At 43.0% G+C, this 25,893-nt stretch overlaps 1 protein-coding gene and 1 pseudogene across 1 annotated transcript in view; one reads left to right on the top strand and one right to left on the bottom strand.

Annotated features, from left to right (window-relative positions):
* MGLL (monoglyceride lipase) overlaps positions 1 to 25,893 on the bottom strand; it is a 594,181-nt gene that overhangs the window by 141,315 nt on the left and 426,973 nt on the right. The gene's annotated exons all lie outside the window — the stretch shown is intronic.
* On the top strand, positions 10,413 to 10,804 carry LOC138565842 (small ribosomal subunit protein eS17-like; annotated as a pseudogene).

The raw sequence follows: 25,893 nt of genomic DNA, 5'->3' as shown, positions 1-25,893 counted from the left end.
AAGCTGCAGATCGAATAGGAGCTTTTCCTTGACTTTAAGACATGGCCGTCACCAGTGCTAGTTTAAGAGAGCCTTATAACCTCCTACTCTTAGAGTCCCGATTTCTACCCTTCCACAACATAACTACTCCTCCACTGTCCCTGTTCCACCTTCAGATCGGGGTCTCGCACCTACACCCTGCCTTTGGCGAAGTGTATCTTTTAATTTTATCCCGTTATTGCCTCCTGCAATTCCTCACAAATAATTCAAATTGTCTTCTGTCCTCTATGTTTGATGTAAGCATTCAGCCAAGGGTGTACTAGTAACCAAAAGAGGCCCTGGAAATAATTTTCAACGTGGCCCCATATTACACATTTCACCCAGTCCAACCCTTTTCCTATGGGAGAATTTGGAGATACCACATAAAAGAGGTCCAGGGTGCAGAGGCCTACCAGGAAATCGAGTTCCCTATAGGCCAGTCTAGCACTGGATTCAACACACCCTGAGCACAGCTCACAGGGCATTTAATATAGTTTGACCTTGGATGGTAAAGCACGGTCTCTTAAATGGTGCATGATGATTATTAGCGACCAAAGTGGATCTCAACGAGCTTCTGAAAAAATATGATTTTTCAGCCCACCCCATAAGGATTAGTGGTTCCCTATCTGCCTCAAGGTGATTGGCAGGGGCTCCACAAAGTTTCACCATCATGGAGAATCAGTGATCTTTGGTGCGATACTGCCCCGTAGATGGAACTGACCTGAGTAGTGAGGGTTTACATCTCAAGGGGAGTTTCGGCTCATGTTTACTAAATCCCACATAAACAGATGTAGAAAGAACTGACCTGAGTAGTGAGGGTTTACAGATCAAGGGGAGTTTCGGCTCATGTTTACTGAATCCCATATAAAAAGATGTAGGAAGAATTGACCTGAGTAGTGAGGGTGTACATCTCAAGGGGAGTTTCGACTCATTGTACTGATGTCTATTGACGATTGTGAATTTGATTGTAACAAAAATGTCATGGACCTTCTGCATGACTTGAATATCCAACAACAGAGTCTGAAAATTAAAGAACTCTCATGCAAATCTAAATTTACTCCTGTATTTCCTGAGGATAATTTAATTGATACGTTTCACCAAGTGGTAATCAATGACATTCACAAACTCCAAGATTCAGTCAAACGTAAAAGCAACAAATTTAACCTCTCACGCTCAGAACAATTAGCTTTACACAAATTGGCTACTATTGACACCATTATCATTAAGGAAGCGGACAAGGGAGGCAACATTGTTATCATGGATAAAGCTGATTACATTACAATGGGTCTCACTCATTTAAACTCCCCGGGTTGCTATGAAATCTTACCCGGTAACCCCACGGCCACTCTTCGATCAACTATCAAATCAGTAGTAGACAAATGGTATACAGCAGGACTACTAACTGATGTGGAAAAACAATTTTTAATTGTAGAAGGGCCGACTATGCCAATGGCGTATTTTCTGCCCAAAAATCATAAACCGTTTACCAAAATACCAGAAGGGAGACCAATCCTAAGTAGCGGTGGTGGTATTTTGGAGCCCATCTCTCTCTATATCAATGAGTGTATTTCATCACTGGTGAACACTATACCAACTTTCATCCAGGATACTATGCATATTCTTCAGATGCTTGATCAGTTACCTATGTTGATCTTGGTTACACTTGATGTTAAAGCCCTTTACACCTCTATTAACCATCAACAAGCAATCAGCAGTATTGACTACATTTTCAGAGCACACTCAGCCTTGTTCATAGAAATGATTAAAGAATTACTAACAGTTGCTCTTTCTAATAATGTGTTTCTGTTTACCAACACCTATTACAGACAATGTATTGGATTTGCTATGGGGGCAAGCTATGCTCCTGCCCTTGCAAATATCTTTATGCATAATTATGAACAACAAATTGCTTTGTCAAACCAATCTTTCAAACCCCATATTTATATGTGGAAGAGATATATTGATGATGTGCTTTTGGTGTGGCAGGGTTCCATTGAATGCCTAAATGAATTTGTCACCTATCTTAATTCAAACAATTGGGGCATCCATTTTACACATACATACAGCTTTATGAGTATTAATTTTTTGGACCTTACAATTAGCATTTCGGACAATCAGTTTGTGACCAAAACCTTCAGAAAATCTACATCGGTTAACGCAGTTTTGCATGCCAGTAGTTGTCACAGGAAAACTGTTATTTCCAATATTCCGAAAGGGGAATTTATCAGGGCTAGACGTAATTGTCTGTTGAACACTGATTTCAATGAAGAATGCTCACTAATACGACAGAGGTTTCTTTCCAGAGGTTATGATTATCGATCAGTAGCTGAAGCTGAGCAAGAAGTACGAGTCATGAAGAGGTGCGATCTACGGAATGAGACTACCCACTCCCAGAAACTGAAATTCATCACTAGATTCAATTCGGATAGTTCAGTACTCTACTATATAATCAAAAGACACTGGCACATTTTACAACTCAACCGGGACATTATTCCTTTGGTTGAGAGCACACCAAGCTTCATCTATACCAAAGCAAGCAATCTTAAGAATATTCTTTCCTCCTCATTCATGCCAACATCACCACAACACCAACAACATATAACGTGGTTACACCAACCCTCACGCCCAGGTTTCCATAAATGTGGGGGCTGTTCTGTGTGCTCACATGCACTTGAGACCACGACCATTGACTTTGGTCACTTAGGCACACACAAGATCAATTCTTTCATTAATTGTAATTCAAAATTTTGTATTTATTGTATCAAATGTGTTTGTGGCCTTTATTACATTGGCAGTACGATTCGTCCATTGAAAATCCGTATTAGGGAACATCTCTATTCAATTGCATAATCTGACTCCAAATACCCGCTAGCCATGCATTGCCAACGTGTTCATCAAATGGACAACAAATCAATGATCCAATTCGCTGGGATCATGAAGGTTACACTCCCACAACGTGGAGGTAACCTGGTATTAAAACTCTGGCAATTAGAAGCCCGCCTAATTTGCCAATACCGTACTGTTGATTTTGGCCTCAACACAGACCATGAACTATCCGTGTTTCTGTGATCCCATATACCTTAGAACCCTACTGTATGTGATTTGTCAAGTGTCATTAATTAAGGGATCGAATCATTATATACTTGTAACAATGGTGATCTGTCAATCAATACATGTGTGAGCATAGGCTTTTTTAACTTTCATTTTTGATCCGGTTACGTAATCGGTTTTGATACAATATGATTCCCTAATTGGCTCCCCCACTTGCATGTTGTCTCTGGAACTCGTCACTTGTATTAAAAAAAAAATCAAAAGGTTTATAACATGAATGGTCCCCTGTTCCGTATGTCCCAGTTCCTACTGCAATATGTGCATCTCATGGGCCTTGTCACATTCAGCCCACAATCTACAATTCCCACACGCACACGTTACTTCCAACAACCCATCTATCCAAATGGGATCCCCCAATGGCTGGTTGATTATACTTCTAAAGATTATTAATGACTATTGCCACTCTCTCATATATTTCATTCCACACTGTTTCGTTTCTGCACAATTGCAGAGCACAACACTAGTTCAATATGGCGGCCCTTCTACCGCACTGTTTGTGTTGGCATTTGTCCTTTTTTGCTGTTGCCGCCCCTTTCTGTTCCATTCAAGTATGGACACAGAACCTCACGCGAGCGGCTCCATTCATTTCATTTAGCAGCGGACGCGCTGGTAAGTTATCGCTTAGTTAGTTTGTAGATGAACCCTAACCTACACGGGGACCCTAATCAATTCTGTGTTAGTCTAGACGACTGCCTAGCTGGCTAATTGATGCTTCTCCCTTGCTCTTTTTCTCTTTATGGTTTGTTTACCACTTGGACTTTGGATACATTTCAGCATTGCTCTGATTGACCAAAAACGTTCTCCGTGCAACTGCAAGTTATTGGAACGTTGCCATTATATATTTTTTCAAATTTAATTATTTGTTACTTTTGCTCGTTATGTCTGCCAATTTGGCGTTTGTTAAAATTAGTTCAACTTTTCGTCAAAATAAAATACCTTTTCATATATTCTTCTTGCCTTATAGGGAGCCCACGTAATACTATTTAAATCTGTTTAAGGTTCAATACCTGGTAAGCCCATTTTTATTGACTTTTAAATTACGTTATCCTTTGACTCATCTTTAATTCAATTTAATTCACTGCGTAATTTTTTCCATTAGCACGTGATTTGCAGATTAACCAAGATTAAGGTACCCCTATATAATTTGGGTTTTACCAATGTGCTTTTTGGCAGATCACCATTGCAACCCTTTTTCCTCAATTAATGTTCTTTATTATTTTCTTATTTCTCTTCATCAACCTGATATCCTTTGACAAACAATGCCGCACTTCATTGGTAATATGTTTTTTACCTCATGTTTAATCCAAATGTACTATCTGTTAACTTTCTATTCAATTACTACGGCATTGTGGTTGTTTCGGTCTCTTATTTTATTTTACTTGTGGTCGGCACACCCTATTTGCTCCATGTGTTTTGGCTCTGGGTGCTTGTGTTTGATTTTTACTATTGTTTTTGAAAATGTGCAATATTTATTTTCACCTACACTTTGAAAACAGCCTCAGTATAAGAGCATGAAGCTCGAAACACGTGTCAGGCTGCAACCTTGTTGATTAAAATCACTTAATATAATCAGCAAATCATGCTTCTATTTTGATTTTGTGTGCGCAGTGTGAGAGCAAACCCAGTCTTCCTTCAGAGTTTCGACTCATGTTTACAGAATCCCATATAAACAGATGTAGAAGGAACTGACCTAAGTAGTGAGGGTTTACATCTCAAGCAGAGTTTCGGCTCATGTTTACTGAATCCAACATAAACAGATGTACACACCTGAGCCCTAGGAACCATATGTAATGGCTCAGACTTGATTTGAAGGTCCACCGAAAGCCAACGAAAGGAATGCAGGATGGGAGCAATGCACTCAAATATACAAGTCCTGGTCTTTATAGAATTGGTTATAAATAACGCGCTTAATACCGAAGAGGTTTCTAAGTGCAGACCCAGGATTCAAACCTGTGTTGCTCTGTACCCGTGGTAAGCAACTGGGCGGCTTCTTTAGAGTCTCAATAGCCATGGAGTCAAAACCTTTGGAAAACCTACATACGCACTTTTATGGTGTCCAAGCTAAAGAGGAGCAACGGCAAAGGGGCTTGAGGTTGGTCTGGGAAACAGAAGAAGGGGGCGAACATTTTCAAAGTCTTTAGGATCCAAAAAACCCTGATGGTAACAGCACTGATCTGGACTTTCATTGATCGATCTGCAATAAAGGCGATACCAAATTCCAGCCTTAGATGGTTGAGCGCAGGTTCCTTTTTGGAATAAACAAGTTGGGGAAGTGCCACCTTTTTGCTCACCCAGCCCTCAGTGGGCGATCCTCCAGAGTGCCTGAAGACTATGTAGATGGAAGTGATGAACAGTATAAATCCCAATAGCATAACATAACATAACATAATATAAGATAACATAACATAACATGCCAATGTTAGGTTCTGGATGAATGCCCCTTATGGGGGGGGGGTGATCTTAATATGTTGCCAGTGATGCCCAATGTTTCCAGTATTAAAGGATATAAAACCTGTGTTGAGATACGCCGCACAAACCACAGCGTGGCACGTAGCGCAACCCAGTTATTCGCAGATATCTGATGATGTTATTCACACATCCTCTTAATCAGGCAGCAAGGTTCTGCTTTCCGCTTTTCATTGCAGCCTGATCGAAGGCCTATGCATAATAAGTAGCTCTCTGTGCAGTGTAGACCAGTCGCCTAGGCTGCATTCTCTTTGATGAATTTATGCTCAAGGGACCCTGTAAATAAACAGCTAAAAGCAGAAAGATGCGAGTGCATTACCAGCAAAATCTATTTCCACTTGGTCTCTTGGAGATGAAGTGGGAAAGCTTTTAGCGGAATGAGTGCGACAATAATGGTCCGAAAGAAGGCGCGGTCCCGAGTGGCATTTTAAAGGTACCCTTGGGTAAATTTAAATTGATCTTTGGTGTGTTATATGCCAGTGGCAAATGTTCAGCCATAAAGCAAGCCTAAGAGGCAGGACATCTGAATACATAGCATACCTACACCAGCATATTTTATATTATGGATCAGGGACCTACAATCAAGTCTACTGGGAAGCCTTCAATATGTAGAGTGCTAAGGTCAACAAGAAGATGGGGTGTATGTAGCGAGGCTATCCTTTAGCACATTTTCTGTCAAGGGCCCAATGAGAAGTGACGTTTTATGGATCTATAGTGCCAGGGTCGGAGGCGGGTGGCAGAGTAGCTAGAGACACTATGGGGACTGGGTTAAGTGTATGGCTCAACCAGGGCTGGCTGGCGTTAAGGTGCCTGGGTCACTAAGAGGGTGAGGCCTAGGCACACCACCCTTGGGCCTGGGTACCCCCAAGAGTACAGCTAGTGCTGATGGCGTCATAGATTTAGAGTGCTTGGGTCACTAAGAGGGTGTGGCTTAGGGACACTACCTTGTGGCCGGGTACCCACAAGTGCCCAGCTAGTGATGACGGCTTCATAGATTTAGAGTGTGAGGGCCACTGAGTATGTGGGGCCTAGGGACGCTACCCTTGTGGCCGGGTTCCAGCAAGGGCCCAGCTAATGCTGACAGGTTCATAGATTTAGAGTGTGAGGGCCACTGAGTAGGTGTGGCCTAGAGATGCTACCCTTGGGCCCGGGTCCCTGCAAGGGCCCAGCTAGTGCTGACTCCTTAATAGATTTAGAGTGCTTGGGTCACTAAGAGGGTGTGGCCTAGGGACACTACCTTGTGGGCCTGGTACACACAAGGGCCCAGCTAGTGCTGATGGCTTCATAGATTTAGAATGATAGGGCCCCTGAGTAGGTGTGACCTAGGGATGCTACCCTTGGGCCCAGGCCCCCACAAGGGCCCAGCTAGTGCTGACGGCTTCATAGATTTAGAGTGCTTGGGCCACTAATAGGGTGTGGCTTAGGGACACTGCCCTTGGGGCCAGGCCCCTGCAAGGACTGAGCTAGTGCTGATGGCTTCATAGATTTAGAATGCTGGGGCCATTGAGTAGGTGTGGCCTAGAGACTCTATCCTTGGGTGTGGGTCCCCGCAAGGGCCCAGCTAGTGCTGATGGCTTCATAGATTATGGGCCTAATTACACGGATGGCGGTAAGGGTTTACCGGTACCGGTATTTTACCGGTACCGGTAAATCCTTACCGCCTTACTACAAGGTCCCTTTGCGGGTTGGGGAATTTAACGCCTGCTTTTTGCAGACGTTAAAAACCAACCCGCAAAGGGACCAGGGAGCTAATTACGGTACCGCAATTTGCGGTACCGTAATTAGCGCCTTCCCCATTCCCATAGATCCCTATGGGGCAAAAATGGGAATGGGGAAGGGCAATGGTGGAAGGGGGAATTACCACCCCGCAAACCTTGGAATTCCCCTTCCCACCAAGGCGGTGCCGGTATTTTACTGGCATGAATCATGGCGCTAATAGCGCCATGGTTCACCGCCATACGTGTAATGAGGCCCTTAGAATGTTAGGGTCACTGAGTATATGTGGCCTAGGGACACTACCCTTGGGTCAAGTCCCCGCAAGGGCCCACCTAGTGCTGACAGTTTCATAGATTTAGATTGCTAGGGCCACTGAGCAGGTGTGGCCTAGGGACTCTACCCTTGGGCCAAGTCACTGCAAGTCACTCTCCTCTAAAGGTCCAATCAACTGATGCCCGAGTGGATCGACACTCCCCTCTAAAGGTCTCAATGAAGTCACAGCCAGGGTGGATCAGCATTCCCTCTAAAGGTCCCAATCACCTCACACTGAGGGTGGACCAGCGCTCTCTTCTAAAGGTCCAAATGAACTCACACCCAGGGTGGATCAGCGCTCCCCTCTAACGGTCCCAATCAACTCTCACCCAGGGTGGATCAGCGCTCTCTTCTAAAGGTAAATCCACTCATGCCTAGGGTGGATCAGCATGCTCCAATAAGGGTCTCAATGAAGTCACAACCAGAGTGGGTCAGCACTCTCCTCTAAAGTACCCAATCAACTTACACCGAGGGTGGATCAGCGATTTCCTCTAAAGGATCCAATCAACTTACACCGAGGGTGGATCAGCGATTTCCTCTAAAGGATCCAATCAACTTATACCGAGGGTGGATCAGTGATTTCCTCTAAAGGATCCAATCAACTTACACTGAGGGTGGATCAGCGATTTCCTCTTAAGGTCACAATGAACTTACCCAGGGTGGATCAGCGCTCTTCTCTAAAGGTTCCAATCAACTCACACCCAGATTGGAGCAGTGCTCTCCTCTAAAGGTCCCACTCAATTCACACCTGGGGTGGATCCTAGTGCTCCTCTAAAGGTCCCAATCAACTCACACCCAGAGTTGATCAGTGATCTCCTCTAAAGGTCCCAATCAACTCACACCCAGAGTGGATCAGTTTTCTCCCCTAAAGGTCTCAATCACCCCAACTCTCAACACGATGCAACTCACCCCACTCTATGATGGCATTTCTGATGCTGCTGTACGAATACACAGATTATAAAACAATAACTGGCCGAAGAACCAAGCAAAGAAATCATGAAAACAATGGGAAATGTAGATGAGGATTTAGAAATAGGAGGTATGTATGGCCCTGGGACATGGTGAATATCATGTGCAGGAGTGCCTCGGTGAGGGCTGGCAAAGTGATTGCTCTAGGGTGAAAAATAGTTTGAACAGATTGACTAAATGGCTGCCGCTATAGTAAAAAGAAAAGGGACTTCGGCACTTTACTATTTCTAGTGAAGAGCTTGATAGCAGTGGGGCACTGGATGGAAAAAAAACTGCCTGAAATTGAATGGTGTAAAAACAGAGGTCATGGTGACGGACGACACAGAAGCCCAGGCATCATGGACTGACAATTTCTGCCCAGTGTCACTGGGGCCTCGTCCTCTTCCTGTTTACTCAGTGAAAAGCTTGGGCATTAAAGTCCAGGCCTCTGGCTCTCTGGAATTACAAATTGCATCTGTCTGCAATTCTGGGTTTGTCAAACAAAAAATCTTGAGGAAGACTCTGCCTTTTCTCCCTCTGGAGTCTCGTGCTAAGGTAATTGCCGCCTCAATACTAGGAGCTATTGTCTATTGTAGCGGCATCTACCTGGGAAAACCGGCCTTTCTGATCCTCAGACTGCAGCTATTGCAGAATGCGGCTGCCCGTTTGGCGTTAGGAGTTGGCCGGATATCCCACTCCGCCGATCTTCTTTGTCAACTGCATTGGCAACCGGTGCGTTGTCGCATTGAGTTCAAGACTTGGAGGGGGGTTCAGGGTGAAGTGATGGGGGGTGGGTAGGCAACAGGTAGAGGCTCCATGTTGCCAACCCACAATCAAGATGCCTTGGGCGGGTGGAAAATGCTGGCAGCACACTGTGTGTTCTCTTCCGTGTTTTTAGGCACATGATTGGTGAGCGCCCTTCCACGGGTGCGAATATGGCATTCTTCTATGAAGCAGATTAACTGAGAACTCAGTGGTGAGTACTATGGGGTATCAGTCAGAATTCCGTACTCTAACAGACTTACAGCTACAAAACACACAAAAGAGGGGTTCCATGTAATAATGTCCCCGGAAAAATGACCCCTGACAAAAAAGTTGCTGTTTTTGTAGAGACATTATTACATTGAACATGCGGGGGACACCCCAACACTCAAATGTATCTATTTTTTACAGGGGGAGCATGGGACATCCCCGCAACCCATCCACATACAAAATATCACCATATATATATATCACCATATATAATGTTGCCAATGGCTTTTCCCGACAACATTATGTATGGGGACATTATGTATGGGGAAAATATTACCTGATACCAAAAGAGGGCAGAGGCACATGGAATCTGAGGTGTTAATGACACGATGACGGCACTCTTATGGTGAAGTTGTACGTCAAAACCAATGTCGTCAGATAACATTTTGGAGCATGGCACCAACTTCACTGTATCAGATGTGCAACTGTGTGATGTACTACTAGCAAGGGGCACTGTACTATGGAGGAAGCTGCTGCTGGAGTCATGTGGGTAGAATTGTAAGCACATTGTTCCAACCAAATCAATGATAGATCTTCTGTGAAACAAACATTCCAACAATATGTATTAAATATATAAATAAAGTGATGATTATAATTTTTTTAATCTTTTACTTTGCATATTTTCTGGCATTAGATATTATAAGAACCTAGTGGCAGAGGCAGCTTTTGGTGCCGGAATAATGGGCGCCAGTGGGAGGCTGGGGAGACATTGGGCATCATGTGGGAGCCAGGGGGTGCGGCCGCTCCTCATGCCACCCACCCTGGCTCTGCCGCTGATTCTACCAGTCCTTCTATCAGCCTCGTCCAAAATGAGATGCATGACGACAAAGACCGTGAAAATGGCCGCCCGGGTCTTTACCCGGCTGGGCCATGATTTTCACGCCAACAAGTGGGTGTGTAAGGAAATCGCCATCACCCCCAGTAAGGAACTCTCCAACAAAATGTCAGGGTATGTCACCCATTTGATGAAGCGTATCCACAGAGGTCCGGTCAGAGGCATCTCCCTTAAACTGCAGGAACAGGAAAAAGACAGGATGGATAACTATGTCCCAGAGGTCTTTGCCCTTGAGCAGGAGATCACCGATGTGGAATGAGACACCAACGACATGCTAAGAGTAATGGACCATGGCGGTCAGTCCAACCTGCCAGTTCACACCCAACTGCGGGGATGAACTTTAAGCAGCCCAGGGGAGCTATTTAAGGCCTTCGTTGTATCGTATGATTCCCAATAGAGTTGAGTGCAAAAACTACCCCCCAAAAAGAAAATATCAAGTTGGCCCACTGCTTAATTACTCCATATATGTGTGTAGTCATTTTACCTTCTGGGAGGACATTCCTACCATTTGCTTGAGGACGAAGTTGGCACAGGCAAAATCCTGTGGGCACAAGCAAGCACATCATGTGTACGGAGCGAGAGAAATTGCCTTTGGAAATGCAGAATACCCTATCCATCCTAAATCTAATGAGTCTAATAAGAGCACCCACCGCTGGGTGGATAGCTTATGTGTTAGGTGCTAGCCTCTGACATGGGTAATGCATGCACTAGGCAAGTTCGACTCCCATGGCAAGGCATTCATCCTTCCGAGATGGATAAGATTATACTTAAATTGGGTGTTAATAACTGCTATTATCACAGTGCTTAGACAAAGGAGCTGTCTTGTATAAATCTCTGTATTCACCTGACATGTTTAACACAGGGTAAGGTTTTCTTACCCTGACACTGGTTGATCCTAGTGTCCTGAATAAAAGAGACCATGTGGAAAGTGCTGTGGGGTCACATACACACACACACTATATATATATATATGTATATATATAAAACTTTGCAAAAAAATTCATTCAGAGTGGGCCATATACTTTATTTGCAAAGTTTGGAGAGGATTCGTCCAGGGGGAGCAAAGTTATAAGCCGCCCAAAAAGTGCTCTTCCTATGGAAACACCAACTTAACCATTACTACATGGCCGCTACCGCGGCCATTTAATATATATATATATATATATATATATATATATATATATATATATATATATATACATACATATATATATATATGATACATTACTCACCGTAATCGTATTTCTGATGCTTGTATCTGCTTAGATTCACATGCTGTGCATAGACTGACATCTAATGAAAGCTGCAGAGTATTACAGTTTCTTTTTCGAAACTCGAAAATGGGCGTCGACCTAGGGCGTGCCAGTAATATTATCCCTAGTGTGACGTCCACTGTACCCATGATCCCTCACGCGTGTAGGCCCCTCAGATTGTATTTTTTCTGACATGAGGTAGCATGAGGAGTAGCGTGAGTACAGAGTATCCAAGAAGATAGATAGATAAGACTACAAGCACCAATGCGCCTTCTCTCAGAGGGAAGGAAGGGCGGGCGCATGTGAATCTAAGCAGATACAAGCATCAGAAATAGGATTACGGTGAGTAATGTACACCTTCTGAGGCTTGTGGAATCTGCTTAGATCACATGCTGTGCATAGATTAGCGAGCAGTGTTAGAAGAAGGAGGTGAGATGTGAGAAGGGTCATGAGCGAACAAATGTCTTAGAACCACTTTTCCCACTTTAGTATGTGTCTTGGAATGAGTGTCAATGCAGTAGTGCTCAGTGAAAGTGTGACTAGAGCTCCATGTAGCTGCTTTGCAAATGGTGGCAAAGGGTACATTTGCAATGAAAGCCAGAGTGGCCCCAGTACCTCTTGTAGGGTGGGCCTTTGGCATAAAAGGCAGTGTCCTTTCTGAAAGGGAGTAACACAGCTGGATACATTTGACTATCCATTTTGAGATGGTACCTTTAGAGACGCGATCTCCCTCTCTGCCTATAGCTACGGAGACTAACAGTTGCTCTGTCTTTCTTAGCGGTCTGGTCTTGTCTACGTAGTAGAGGACCGCTCTTCGCACATCTAGTTTGTGTAGTTTCACCTCAGCAGAGCTTTTGGGTTCTTGGAAGAAGGCCGGTAGCTCAATGGACTGGTTAACATGGAATTTTGAAATGAACTTAGGTGAGAACCTAGGGTGAGTTCGTAGAAACAGTTTATCCTCATGAACAGTAAAGAAAGGATCCTGCACTGACAGAGCCTGAAATTCACTGACCCTTCTTATGGATGTAATGGCTACTGAGAAGGCAGTTTTATAAGTCAGGTGTTTGAGACTAGCTTTATGCATGGGTTCGAAGGGGGGGCCCATGAGTTTAGCAAGTACCACATTAAGGTCCCACCCTGGTGGTGGGTTAGAAATTGGAGGGTGGAGTCTCTTCACCCCTTCCATAAAGGCTTTGACCACTGGCACCTTCTACCATGACATCTTGTTATGGGAGGTGGTGTAGGCTGACAGCACTGCCAGGTGTACTTTGAGTTAATTAAATACCAACCCTGCATCCAGTAAGTGGAGCATGTAGGTGACAATATGGAAGGAGTGCAATCAACTGGGTTGATTTGTTTATTCTGGCACCACATAACGAATCTTTTCCACTTATCAAAGTAACAGTGTCTTGTATTCTTTTAGGATTTCCATGCATCTCTGTGGTAGATTGAGATGGCCAAACTCTATGACTTCAGGAGCCATGCTGCCAAGTTCATCGAGTTGGGTTGAGGATGCACTGTTTGTCCTCCGTGCTGGGAGAGTAGCTTGTACCAGCACGGGAGCTTGATGGGTTTGCACACTGCCAGTCTGCGCAGGTGCGGGAACCACGGTTGTCTCGCCCACATGGAAGCAACTAGGATGAGCGTCATCGATTCCCTGAGCATCTTGTTGACCATCTTCCTCACTAGAGGGGTTGGTGGAAAAGCGTAGGCAAACATCCCTGACCAGTTCATCCATAGGGCGTTCCTCTTGGAGCCTGGCTCGGGGAACCTGGATGTGAATCCTGGGCATTGTCTGTTTTCGCTTGTGGCGAATAGGTCTATAGTGGGGAAACCCCACTGTGAGAAGAGGTCTCCTAGCACTTCTTCGTGTAGACACCATTCGTGTTCTTCTGGGAAGGGATCTCTGCTCAAAGCGTCCACTAGTGAATTGAGATCCCCTGGAACATGTTGAGATGACAGGTAAATGCTCTGTCTGAGTGCCCATGTCCAAACCAGGTAAATACATGACGCCATCATGCCAAGCAAACACATCGCTTTGCAAACCCTTATCTGACGACCGGACTGATATTGAGGAATTTGCAGTAATAGATTCCGAATTCTTTCCTCTGATGGAAAGGCCAACCCTCTTGAGTGTTTAGGACAGCTCCTAGGAACTGTTTGGAGGTGCTTGGCACCAGGCTTGATTTTTTCTTGTTGATTGAGAAGCCCAATTCGAAGAGGAGGTCGATCGTTCTTTGGATGTTGGATCTGCAAATTACTGGGGTCTCCCCCGTGATGAGCCTGTCGTCCAGGTAAGGGTACACTGGGATTGCCTCCCTGTGTAGGTGCGCTGCCACCACCGCCAGTACTTTGGTGAAAACCCTTGGAGCCGAGGCTATACTGAAGGGCAGCACCTTGAACTGGTAGTGCTGACTGTCCACCTTGAAGCGCAAGAATCTTCTGTGTGCTGGGAACATGGAAATATGAAAATAGGCATCTTTCATGTCCAATGTTGCCATGTAATCCCCCTTTCTTACTAGGGGGATTACCTCTTGGAGGGCAGTCATGCAAAATTGACATACCTCTTTGCAGGCCGTAAGTCTAATACTGGTCGGACTGTTAGATCTTTTTTTGGCACAAGGAAGTAAGTTGAATAAATACTCTTGTTTACCTGGTTGCCCGGGACGAGTTCTATCGCATCCTTTGCAAGAAGAATGACGATCTCCTCGAGGAGGATTCTTTGGTGCTCCAAGGAGTGTATTTTCTGTCTTGGAGGATGGTCGCGGGGGTGCTCCAACAGTTAGATGCAGTATCCCGCGGACACTGTGGACAGCACCCATCTGTCCGAGGTGATCCCTTCCCATGCTTGGGTGAAGGTGGAAATGCCCCCCCCCCTTCTGGGGATGCATAGGAAGGGACCCTGAGCGGAGTGTCACTGTTTGTTGGGAGGCGTACCGCCTCTACCTGGGCTGCCTCTCCCTCTACCACGGCCCCTTTTCTAACCTCTGGTGAAATTCTGGGTAGCCTGTTGGTTGCCTCCCCACGATGTACCCTGCCCTTGGGAGTAATTGGGCCCTCTCTGGGAATTTTGGCCGCAAAAGCGATGAAAAGTATTATTCCCTCATTGGTTTGTGGGTTTGTTGGTTAGCTGTCCAAGGGACTTAATGGTCTCATATTCGTCTTTTGCTGTTTTGAGTGCCTCTTCCACCGCTTTCCCAAACAAGACATTTGGTTCCACCGGAATGTCGATTAGAGTGGCTTGTGATTTGGGTTTGAACCCCGACTGCCTTAACCAAGCGTGTCTCTTGATGACTGTGCTCTCCGCGATGAGCCGGCCTGCATTGTCTGCTACGTCAAAAGTCATCTTCAGAATGCATCCGGACAAAGATCTCCCCTCTGACGCAATCTTGGCCAACTGGCCCTTTAGAGGTTCAGGTGTGGAGGCAATGAGGGCAGCTACATGCTCCCATTGGTGACAATGGCCAGCAGAGTGGTGTATTAGCAATTCTTGCCTGGTAAGCGGAGGTGGAAGCCACTTTCCTTCCTAGCCCATAAATCCTTTTGCTCTCCTTGTCTGGGGGAGGTTCAGAGGATGCTAGAGGTGTCCCCGCCCTCTTTCTGGTGGTTGTGACCACCAATGAGTCGGGTTCAAGCTGACCCCTTATATAAAGTGGGTCGCAGGGGGCTGTGTTAGGGGTGAGGAGGGAGGGGTCAATTCTGTGTTGAATGGATTTCAGAATTGGTATGGCTTGGGCAACGGATATCCTGTCCCCCATAATTTCTTCTGCAAAGTCCCTCTCTTCTTGTACCCCTTGAGTGTAGATCTGAAAGTGCTCTGCAGCTTTAGCTAAGACCTCATTTAATAAGGGCTGATTATCCACAGGTGAGTCATTCACCGGTGGGTCCTTGGGAATAGGGGAGTCGAGGTTGTAGGCCTCTGCCTCATCTTCCTCCTCCTCATCCTGGTCCTCATCGTCCCCATAATATTCGACCCCTGTCTGGTCGTCCAGTATTTGTATGTCTGGATCTTCATTATACTGAAAATAAGGTTGAATAGTGAGTGGGTCTGAAATAAGGCCCTGAGTTGGAGTCTCAGTGCAAGGTCTCTTATTAGGAGGCTGAGGGTCTTTGGATCCAGAAGGAGTAGAGATAGTAGGGGTATTCTGATAGCTCAAAAAGTGATCAGGATTCTTCTCATAAAAGTTAGCTAGGAAGGACATTCTCCTCATCACTCTGTCGATGTCTTCAGAGCTCCATTCTTTGGAACTGGGAATGACCACCTCTTCTTGAGGTTCATCTACCATTCTCATATCCTCTGGAGTGGGATGGACAACTCTAGGCCTAGTGACAGAGTCAGAGGTCTTGGTTTTTTCAGAGGATCTATGCTTGTCCTTCTGAACCTGGTGTTCAGATGGTTTTTTCTGTTGTCTGTCTCCCTTACCATGTGTGGAGGCATGTTTCCCTGACTCTCTGGGCTTCCCTGAATCTTTCGACGCCTGGCGTCGAGATTCAGAGGTTGGTTCCGTGGGATATAGAGATTTAGAGGGGGGACGTCAAGACTCGGAGGCAGACGTGGAACGAACTGCCGGAGTCGACTTTGAACGTGCTGCTTGGGGGTGGAGGTCGGATTCGTCTTCTGATGACCATACCTCTGTGACTTTAGGAAGCGTGGCACCCTTAGCAATCGTAGACAGTTGCTGTGTGTCATGAGGCAATCGAGACCTGGAATGCCCAGAGGACACAGATTCTGCGGACTGCTCTCTTTGTGCCTTTTTCTGCCGATTGCTCGATCCACATGTCAAGTCTCGGGAGGGGTTAGTGTGTTTAGGTGTATGTGTAGCACACATGCCGCCGGGTGTGGTCCTCATAACTGCCCCGCCGGACAGTCCTCTGAGGTCGGGGGCTCGTGCTTGGGTGTCTACTGACACGCCAGTGCCCTCGCCGTCTGAAACGGTGGCGTTGCTGCCATCACTGAAGGAACCCTCAGCGTCCATGGCCTCGAGTTGCCTGGCGTGATGGGCCCAACGTTTGGTGGAGCGGTCCTTTAGTGTTTTAGCTTTAAAGATCTTACACGCTCTGCAATTGGCTTTGTGGTGGTCCATAGGCAAACAGAGATTACAGGTGTTATGCTTAGCTACCCAAGGGAACTTACGGTTGCACTTGGGGCAGAATTTAAATGGAGTACTCTCCATATGTTAATATATGGCAGCGGGCGAGTGTATGTAAGAAATAAACAAGTGTGAGTATGTCCACCCCCCACTCTCCCTACTTGCAGGGCCGAGGCTAGAGGCCTTCCGAGGCCCAAAGTCCGTCGTGCAGTCTCGACGGCTGTTCGTTCTTCAGTACCGGCGTCGATCTTCAGATTCTCGACGTGGGATAAGAGGAACGGGAATATTTGGTAAATATCTAACAAATGGCTAAAAGCCAGGCAACTCCGCAACTATGCTTCTGACAAGTATGGTGGAAAAAAACAATCTGAGGGTCCTACACACGTGAGGGATCATGGGTACAGTGGACGTCACACTAGGGATAGTATTACTGGCACGCCCTAGGTCGACGCCCATTTTCGAGTTTCGAAAAACAAACTGTAATACTCCGCAGCTTCCACTAGATGTTGGCCTATGCACAGCATGTAATCTAAGCAGATTCCACAAGCCTCAGAAATATATATATATGTATATATATACACACACTAAAACATCCTTGGATATACAACATCATGCGAGAAAACTGAAAACCCAGTTATAAAAGGGTCTTAATGGTCACTTCTCAAAAAGTACCATTTGTGTGTTGAGAGTAACCACTTATCTGGGCGTTAAAATGTTCTAGACGTTTCTGGGATAATGCATACAATTCTGAGAACTCTCTGAAGTTGTAATTGACTACACAAGACAATATAAGCTATTTTCAGGGGAACTCTATGTACTACAAATGCACATTTACTCCGATCTTAAGGCGCGGTGAACTCGAAGGGCTAAAGAAACAGGCGGGCTGCAGATTTGTTGGTGTTCCCAGTAAGTATTGGAAAAAGACAGATGTGCTTTTCTCGACTTTAAGTTCTATAATGCTCAAACAATTATATATTTATTTAGAGGGAAAGACATGTTCCTCTCCGAGTTGGATTACAAAGGAGGCCATTTAGTTTCAGTGAAGAATATAATTTATGGGAGAAAAAAAGGGTGAAAGAGCAGTTGCTGCTGCTTCAACTTATGTTACAAAAGTATGAAAACACGCACCAAGACAGGGTAATCCATCTCCAGGCCTCGTGGGCCGGAAACCTGATGGGTTTTCAGGATATCCCTCATTAATATTCATGAGCAGAAATGTTCATACAAATTATCTCATGAATATTAATGTGGGATATCCTGAAAATCTGACATGGATCCGGCCCTAGAATCCTGGAGTTGGACAACCCTGCACTAAGAGGACCACTGTCCTTTCACGTATGCCCCTTTATATCAGACAGCAGAGCAGCAATGCCGCTACTAGACAGCTAATAATTTTGTTCATAAACATGTTTCTTGTTTATTGCAAATTATTTATTAATGGTTATTGATATGGTGCAATGTCATCCATCAGAGTGTATGCCAAAGCGAAAAAAACATTGAGAAATAGAAACAGGTACTTCCGAATAGGAATAAACATGCAGTTTGTATGCAGTAAAACAAATAGAAACCTGGCTGTTAGTTGGAAAAATATAGTTTTTTGTAGTTTTATAACATAAACATAAAATAATGCCAGTATTGCCATTGTAAGAACACACTCTTGATGGCTTTGCATAATCATTGTCAGTATTTGCCACGGTAACAACACACCTGCGAAGGCTTTTCACAAACAATAGCATCCTCAGCCTCACCCACAGGTGCATGACATTATTACTGCCATTTTTCATTCATTCATTTTGTCATTTGTAAAGCGCATTTCACCAATATGATGGTCCCAACGCAATGTCGCTTGAACGCCCTCAGAGGGACCAGAGTCCAGAATATGGGAACATTGTGAGGTGCTATTATGCGTGTGTGCATTTCGGCCATTAAGGTTATTAGAGTTCTAATTGTTTATCGTGAAAGGTAGCTTCATTCTTATAGCAGAAGCGTTGTGCACAATTGTTTGTGTTATATGTGAGTGCAGAGGTGTGTGGGAGTGAGCCCGTGCCTTCCGCTAAGATACAAACGTGCGGTGTGTGAGAGGAAAAATGGGTTAGCTGTACAAACAATGTCTACCCTCTGTATTCCATCTATGTACAAAGAGCAGTGCTAAGTGTCACCTACGAATTAAGTGCCATACATGAATAAATAAATAAAAACTCAACCCTCTGTCAGGTCCCAGGTTAGGTAGGGGTACTTTGTAAATGAAATTAGATTATAGATTTAATTAATTTATTGTTTTAATCTGATTTTGGGTTGTTGATCTTAACTTCTGTTCATCAGAGTGCTAACTCCCCAAACCAACATGGTGGCAGTAGTGCCAGTTCCTGATTGGAAGTTTCATGAACCTCTGACCTTCCATACAATTCTAAACTGCCTTTCATTGTTCACCTTCAAGAAGGAAGGTCCTGTTTTGATTAAGTTCCTGCGTCAAGGCCTTTTGATGAGATTCTGGTGAAGTTTACAAAGATAAATATTGTTTCCTGAGAAGCTGGTCAACGTGGGACAAGCTCAGCTGATAATTTGGTGGGAGCGTCGCTTTTTCTCAAGCTGGAGAAAAGTTGCTTTATTTTTATCACTTTATTCATGTTAGGTATTTATTTAGTTTAGGTATTTAGATTCGTTTCATTTTACTTCAAAAATCTGCTTGACTTTTATGACTCTGTGTAATTGACACGGTTTTGAATTTCTGACATTGTACTGAAGGAAGAAGCGTTTGGAATTTTAACTGCGCAGTTTTCTTAGATCAGTGCTTCAGAGCCTTCATTTTTGTTTCACGCATGCGCAAAGGAGAAGTGTCCTTGTTTTACTGCTGTGTCTCGTATCTGATCTGATTTCAAGTCTGTCAGTTTCAGTACGGTTGCGTGAATGAAGATTGCTTAAGGAAAATACTTGAGCCTAAGTTTTTGATGTTGTTTAACTTGAATTCATAAGGCTTTTAATTACGCTTGCGCGCCATTATATAAGGTGGCTTCTAAAAATATTCACTGTGCGCATGTGGAAAGTAAAGACACATTGATTTCATGAGCATAGCACATTTTTCTGAAGGATAAGGCAGCGCCTGAACTTGTCTATTGTGCGCATGTCAAAGGCAAAAGCAGTTGTTTTCGTTAGTTTTGCGCATGTGCTCAAAAGGTAAACAGCATCTGAACTCATTTACAGTGCTTAAGTCAAAAGCAAAGCTTCGGATTCCATTAGCATTGCGCATGTGCTTCAAAGGTTGAACAGGATCTGAATTCATTCTTATTGTTCTTGTTTAAAGTTTTAAAATACCATCTGAACTCTTAATTGCGCATTTGTTACTAAAGTAAAAGGAACATCTGAACAGGAATACAATGTGCTTGAGAAAGGATGAAATGCAATTGAATGAATGAACACTCGAAAGTGATTTCCTCTTTAATTTAAGAAGATTGCACATTCGTGAACTCATTATTTTAATGCATGTCTTCATTATTTAATAAACATTAATGTCTCCTTCTACAGATTGCAGCCCACCAGAAGTAGGCGTCTGTCGTTTGTTATTTTCTCCACTTCCCCTTTTCCCTTGGGAGTGTTAGTTCTTCAACTGGGTTTAAGACAGTTGTTGATCAAACGTTCTTGAGAGATCTGTGGGGCTCAGCATCTCCTGCAGACGCAGACGCCAGGACCGGACAGATGAAAGGCCAAAAAATAGTCTGCCTGGTTTGTTGAGTCTCACGGATTTCATCATGGAACAGTTGGGAGAAGTAATCCAAGAACTGAGAGAAGAATTAAGAGTTTCTCATTTAGAGAATTCAAAATTACATAAAAAGGTGGAGGAGTTGGGAGTTAAGATGACTCGGATTCAAGAATCCATTGGGGAATCTAGAACCCAGAGAGTAGGGTATTCTGGGGAAGGATTGTCTTCGGAGTTGGGAGCCACAGGGAACAGTGAACAACAACCCCCAGTTCTGGAAAGAGCAGACGGGAGAGATGAAGATAGAGTAGGAAGACACATTTTGAGTCAGACATCAGTTCCTTTAGCGTCCCCAGAACGTTTTAGTGGAGATGTTAAAACATTTTCAACTTTTGTTACACAGTGTGAGTTACATTTCTTGTGTCGTCCTGAGAGTTTTAGAACTGACATGGCTAAAGTTGCATTTATGTTATCTTATTTAACTGGGGATGCATCATCTTGGGCAGTTCTTTTGGTTGCTCAAGAGAATCCAATTTTGAAAGATGTTGTTCTATTTAAAGAAGAGTTTCGAAAGATGTTTGGAAGAAGAATGATTTCACAAGAGTTAGATGGGGAACTGTTAGATTTAAAACAAGGAAATAAGGACTTAGTGAGTTATGTAACAGCTTTTAGAGCTCTAGTTTTGGAAACAGGGTGGCCAGAGGACAAGAGATCGTCCTTATTTTACAGAGGTTTAAGGGACGAATTTAAAGACGCTTTATCAACCATGGTTGATCGTCCCACTTCTTGTGATGCCTTAATTGACTTAGTTATGCGAATAGATTTTCGATTGGGAGAAAGAAGAAATGAACGTAGAAAGGGTTTTGGAGAGGTCAAGGTGGGTCAGCGTTTTGAAAAACCTAGAATGGAAGAAAGGAGTAAAGTCAGTGAACAGTCAGGCAAAATAAGAGGACCATTATCTAAAGAGGAGAAAGATAGGAGAAGAGCTAATCACTTGTGTTTATATTGTGGGCGTAGTGGTCATTTTCTAGGGAATTGTCCTTACACTCCCAAAAGAGGGCAGTCCAATGTTTCTCGATCTCAACAGGTGGCGAATACCCTTCAAGCGGCTGTACCTCATGTAACAATTAACGTATCCTTATTCTTGGATGATGTTTTAAAAGGATCAGGACCAGCCATGATTGATTCAGGGGCAACTGGTAATTTTATGGATTGGGGATTGGCTCGGTCTATGAAAATTCCATTAGTTGAAAAAATAGCAGTAGAGCAAGTAAGAGCAGTAGATGGTTCTCAGTTAACCTCGGGACCCATCACTCATGAAACTGTTCCTTTGTTTATGACACTGGTTAAAGATCACTCTGAGTATATTGTCTTTGAACTTATTGATGCTCCTCAGCTACAAATCATTTTGGGAATGCCTTGGTTGACTAATCATAATCCCACAATTGACTGGGGAAGAAGAATATTAGATTTTCGATCAGAAATTTGTAAGGAACATTGTTTCAATTGTAAGTATGAGATCAGAGATGAGAGTATTGAAAGTGGAAGAGTGGTGGCTTTAGCTCAAAATGGATTTGAAGAACATTCTATTGGAGCTGTGATGGGTTTTTTGCCTGAGTGTTATAAAGAGTTTACTTGTGTGTTTGATGAGGTTGAAGCAGGGGAGTTACCGCCACATCGATCATATGATTGCAAAATTGATTTAGAGGATGGAGCAATCTTACCTAGTAGTAGGGTGTATGCCTTGACCGAGAAGGAAAATGATTACTTGAAGGAATACATTGAGGAAAATCTCAATAAAGGGTTTATTAGACACTCACAATCTCCTGCAGCTTCACCATTGTTTTTTGTACCCAAGAAGGAAGGGAAGCTCAGAGCTTGCATTGATTATAGATCTTTGAATAAAGTCACTGTTAAGAATCGCTATCCTTTGCCATTGATTCCAGAAATGTTAAACCAAATTCAAGGAGCAACCATTTTTACTAAATTGGATTTGAGAGGAGCTTACCATTTGGTTAGGGTTAGGGAGGGAGACGAGTGGAAGACTGCTTTCAAAACACGTTTTGGTTTGTTTGAATACCTTGTGATGCCATTCGGATTATGTAATGCTCCAGCGGCTTTTCAATTCTTTATTAATGATGTTTTGAAAGAATTTCTAGATCTTTTTGTCGTAGTTTATATTGATGACATTTTGATTTTTTCACATAATTTGGAGCAACATTATCAACATGTAAGACAAGTTTTGAAGAAGTTACACGATCATCATCTTTTTGCTAGTCTTGATAAGAGTCAATTTCATACTGAAGTGGTGGAGTTTCTGGGTTTCGTGATTTCTCCTCAAGGGTTGGAAATGGATCAAAAAAAAGTCAGAGCAGTGAAAGATTGGCCGACTCCCACTAAGATCAAGGAAGTGCAAAGTTTTTTAGGTTTTGCTAATTTTTATAGGAGATTTATCAAAGATTTTTCATCCATTATTCCTCCTATCACTAGACTTTTAAAAAAAGGTGTACCTTTTCTTTGGAATCAAGAAACGGAAGAAGCTTTTAACACCTTGAAGAATAGATTTATTTCTGGTCCTATTCTTTTACACCCAGATCCAACACAACCATTCTTTGTAGAAGCAGACGCTTCTAATTTTGCAGTTGGAGCTATTTTATCTCAAAGGCATAAAGAAACTGGTCAGCTTCATCCAATAGCATTCTTCTCAAAGAAATTTTCTGCCGCAGAAAGTAACTATTCAATAATGGATAAGGAATTACTTGCAATAAAAGCTGCATTTCAAGAATGGCGACATTTTTTGATGGGTGCCAGAAATCCTGTCACGGTGCTTACTGATCACCGAAATTTACTTTTTCTTAAGTCAGCTAAGACTCTTACTCCCAGACAGTTACGTTGGTCATTATTTTTTGCGGATTTTGACTTTGTAGTGACATACAGACCTGGGAAATTAAATGGTAAAGCGGATGCTTTATCCAGACAATTTCCTGGTTGTGAAAAAGAATTGGAGTTAAGACCTGAACCTGTAATTCCTGAAGAACATTTTGTTTCAGCTAACTCTTCTAAAAAAGAAGATTTGCAGGAGTTAATTAAAATAAATCTGAATATTCAGAAGATGAAAGAATGGGCACAGTTGGATGTTAAAAGAACTATTAAAAATGGTTTACCTTATTTTGAGGATAAGTTGTATCTCCCGAGTGAGGACCTTAGAGAGAAAATTTTACAAGATTGTCATGATTCAGTTTTAGCTGGACATCCGGGTTTTCATAAGACTTTGGATTTAGTTCTACGGCATTTCTGGTGGGAAAGTATTAAGAAAGATGTCTTAAATTATGTAAAGACTTGTGAAGTCTGTGCTAAGTCAAAACATGAGACTGGAAAACCTGCTGGACTTCTTGAACCCTTGCCTATTCCTCCTCGGCCTTGGCATACAATTGGTTTAGATTTTATTGTAGATTTACCTAACGATAGAGGATTCTCCACAATTCTGGTAGTGGTAGATTGTTTCTCTAAAGAGAGTCATTTTATTCCCATGAAAGGAGGAGTTACAGCTTCAAGTCTAGCTAAAAAATTCATTCAAGAAATTGTACGATTGCATGGAGTTCCCAGTCAAGTTATTTCAGATAGGGGGTCTCAATTTGTGTCGAGATTTTGGAAGGAATTTTGTAGGAGATTGGGTTTGAAGATAAAATTAACATCAGGATATCACCCAGAGGCTAATGGTCAAGTAGAAAGAATCAATCAGGAATTAGAAAAATATTTAAGATGTTTTGTCGAAGGAGAGTTTGAGTGGGTGGATTTGTTGTGGACAGCGGAATTTGCATATAATAATTCTACTAAAACCTCTACTTCCATGTCACCTTTTTTTTGTGGAAGAGGTTATAATCCTCGGTTTCTATGTGAGAATGATGGAGTAAATGAGACATGTCCAGCTGTGAAAGATATAACTGAAATAATTCAGAAAGGTTGGGCTAAAGCAAAGGAAATGTTACAAAAAAGTAAGTCTGAGTATAAAAGATTTGCAGATTTTAAAAGAAAGAAAAGTCCAAGTTATGCTAAAGGTGATTTAGTCTGGTTATCAGCAAAAAATATTAAATTGAAAGGAAAAAATAAATTTTGTCCTAAGTTTTTGGGTCCTTTTGAGATTGAGGAAGTGATAGGACCAGTATCAGTCAAACTTAAATTGACTAATAATTTGAAAATTCATCCAGTATTTCATGTAAGTTTATTAAAACCAGTGTCAAAAGGAATCAGAATGAGACCAGTTCCTAAACCAATTGTTTTGGAAACTAATTCAGAAGAATTTGAGGTTAAAAGAATACTTGATTCTAGAAAAGTAAGGGGAAAGATTCAATATCTTATTGATTGGAAGGGGTTTGGTCCTGATGAAAGAAGTTGGGAGTCAGAATCTGATATTCATGCGGAAAGATTAGTATCTAAGTTTCACAGAAGAAATCCAAATAAACCTGGCCCTGAGGTCAGGGCTTAAGGAGGGGGTACTGTCAGGTCCCAGGTTAGGTAGGGGTACTTTGTAAATGAAATTAGATTATAGATTTAATTAATTTATTGTTTTAATCTGATTTTGGGTTGTTGATCTTAACTTCTGTTCATCAGAGTGCTAACTCCCCAAACCAACATGGTGGCAGTAGTGCCAGTTCCTGATTGGAAGTTTCATGAACCTCTGACCTTCCATACAATTCTAAACTGCCTTTCATTGTTCACCTTCAAGAAGGAAGGTCCTGTTTTGATTAAGTTCCTGCGTCAAGGCCTTTTGATGAGATTCTGGTGAAGTTTACAAAGATAAATATTGTTTCCTGAGAAGCTGGTCAACGTGGGACAAGCTCAGCTGATAATTTGGTGGGAGCGTCGCTTTTTCTCAAGCTGGAGAAAAGTTGCTTTATTTTTATCACTTTATTCATGTTAGGTATTTATTTAGTTTAGGTATTTAGATTCGTTTCATTTTACTTCAAAAATCTGCTTGACTTTTATGACTCTGTGTAATTGACACGGTTTTGAATTTCTGACATTGTACTGAAGGAAGAAGCGTTTGGAATTTTAACTGCGCAGTTTTCTTAGATCAGTGCTTCAGAGCCTTCATTTTTGTTTCACGCATGCGCAAAGGAGAAGTGTCCTTGTTTTACTGCTGTGTCTCGTATCTGATCTGATTTCAAGTCTGTCAGTTTCAGTACGGTTGCGTGAATGAAGATTGCTTAAGGAAAATACTTGAGCCTAAGTTTTTGATGTTGTTTAACTTGAATTCATAAGGCTTTTAATTACGCTTGCGCGCCATTATATAAGGTGGCTTCTAAAAATATTCACTGTGCGCATGTGGAAAGTAAAGACACATTGATTTCATGAGCATAGCACATTTTTCTGAAGGATAAGGCAGCGCCTGAACTTGTCTATTGTGCGCATGTCAAA

The sequence above is a fragment of the Ambystoma mexicanum genome, chromosome 2p, assembly GCF_040938575.1.
Source record: "Ambystoma mexicanum isolate Mex_15411 chromosome 2p, UKY_AmexF1_1, whole genome shotgun sequence".
In the NCBI taxonomy this organism is placed as follows: Eukaryota; Metazoa; Chordata; class Amphibia; order Caudata; family Ambystomatidae; genus Ambystoma; species Ambystoma mexicanum.
The sequence above is the reverse complement of the archived record's forward strand: the minus strand, read 5'-3'. Positions and strand labels throughout refer to the sequence as shown.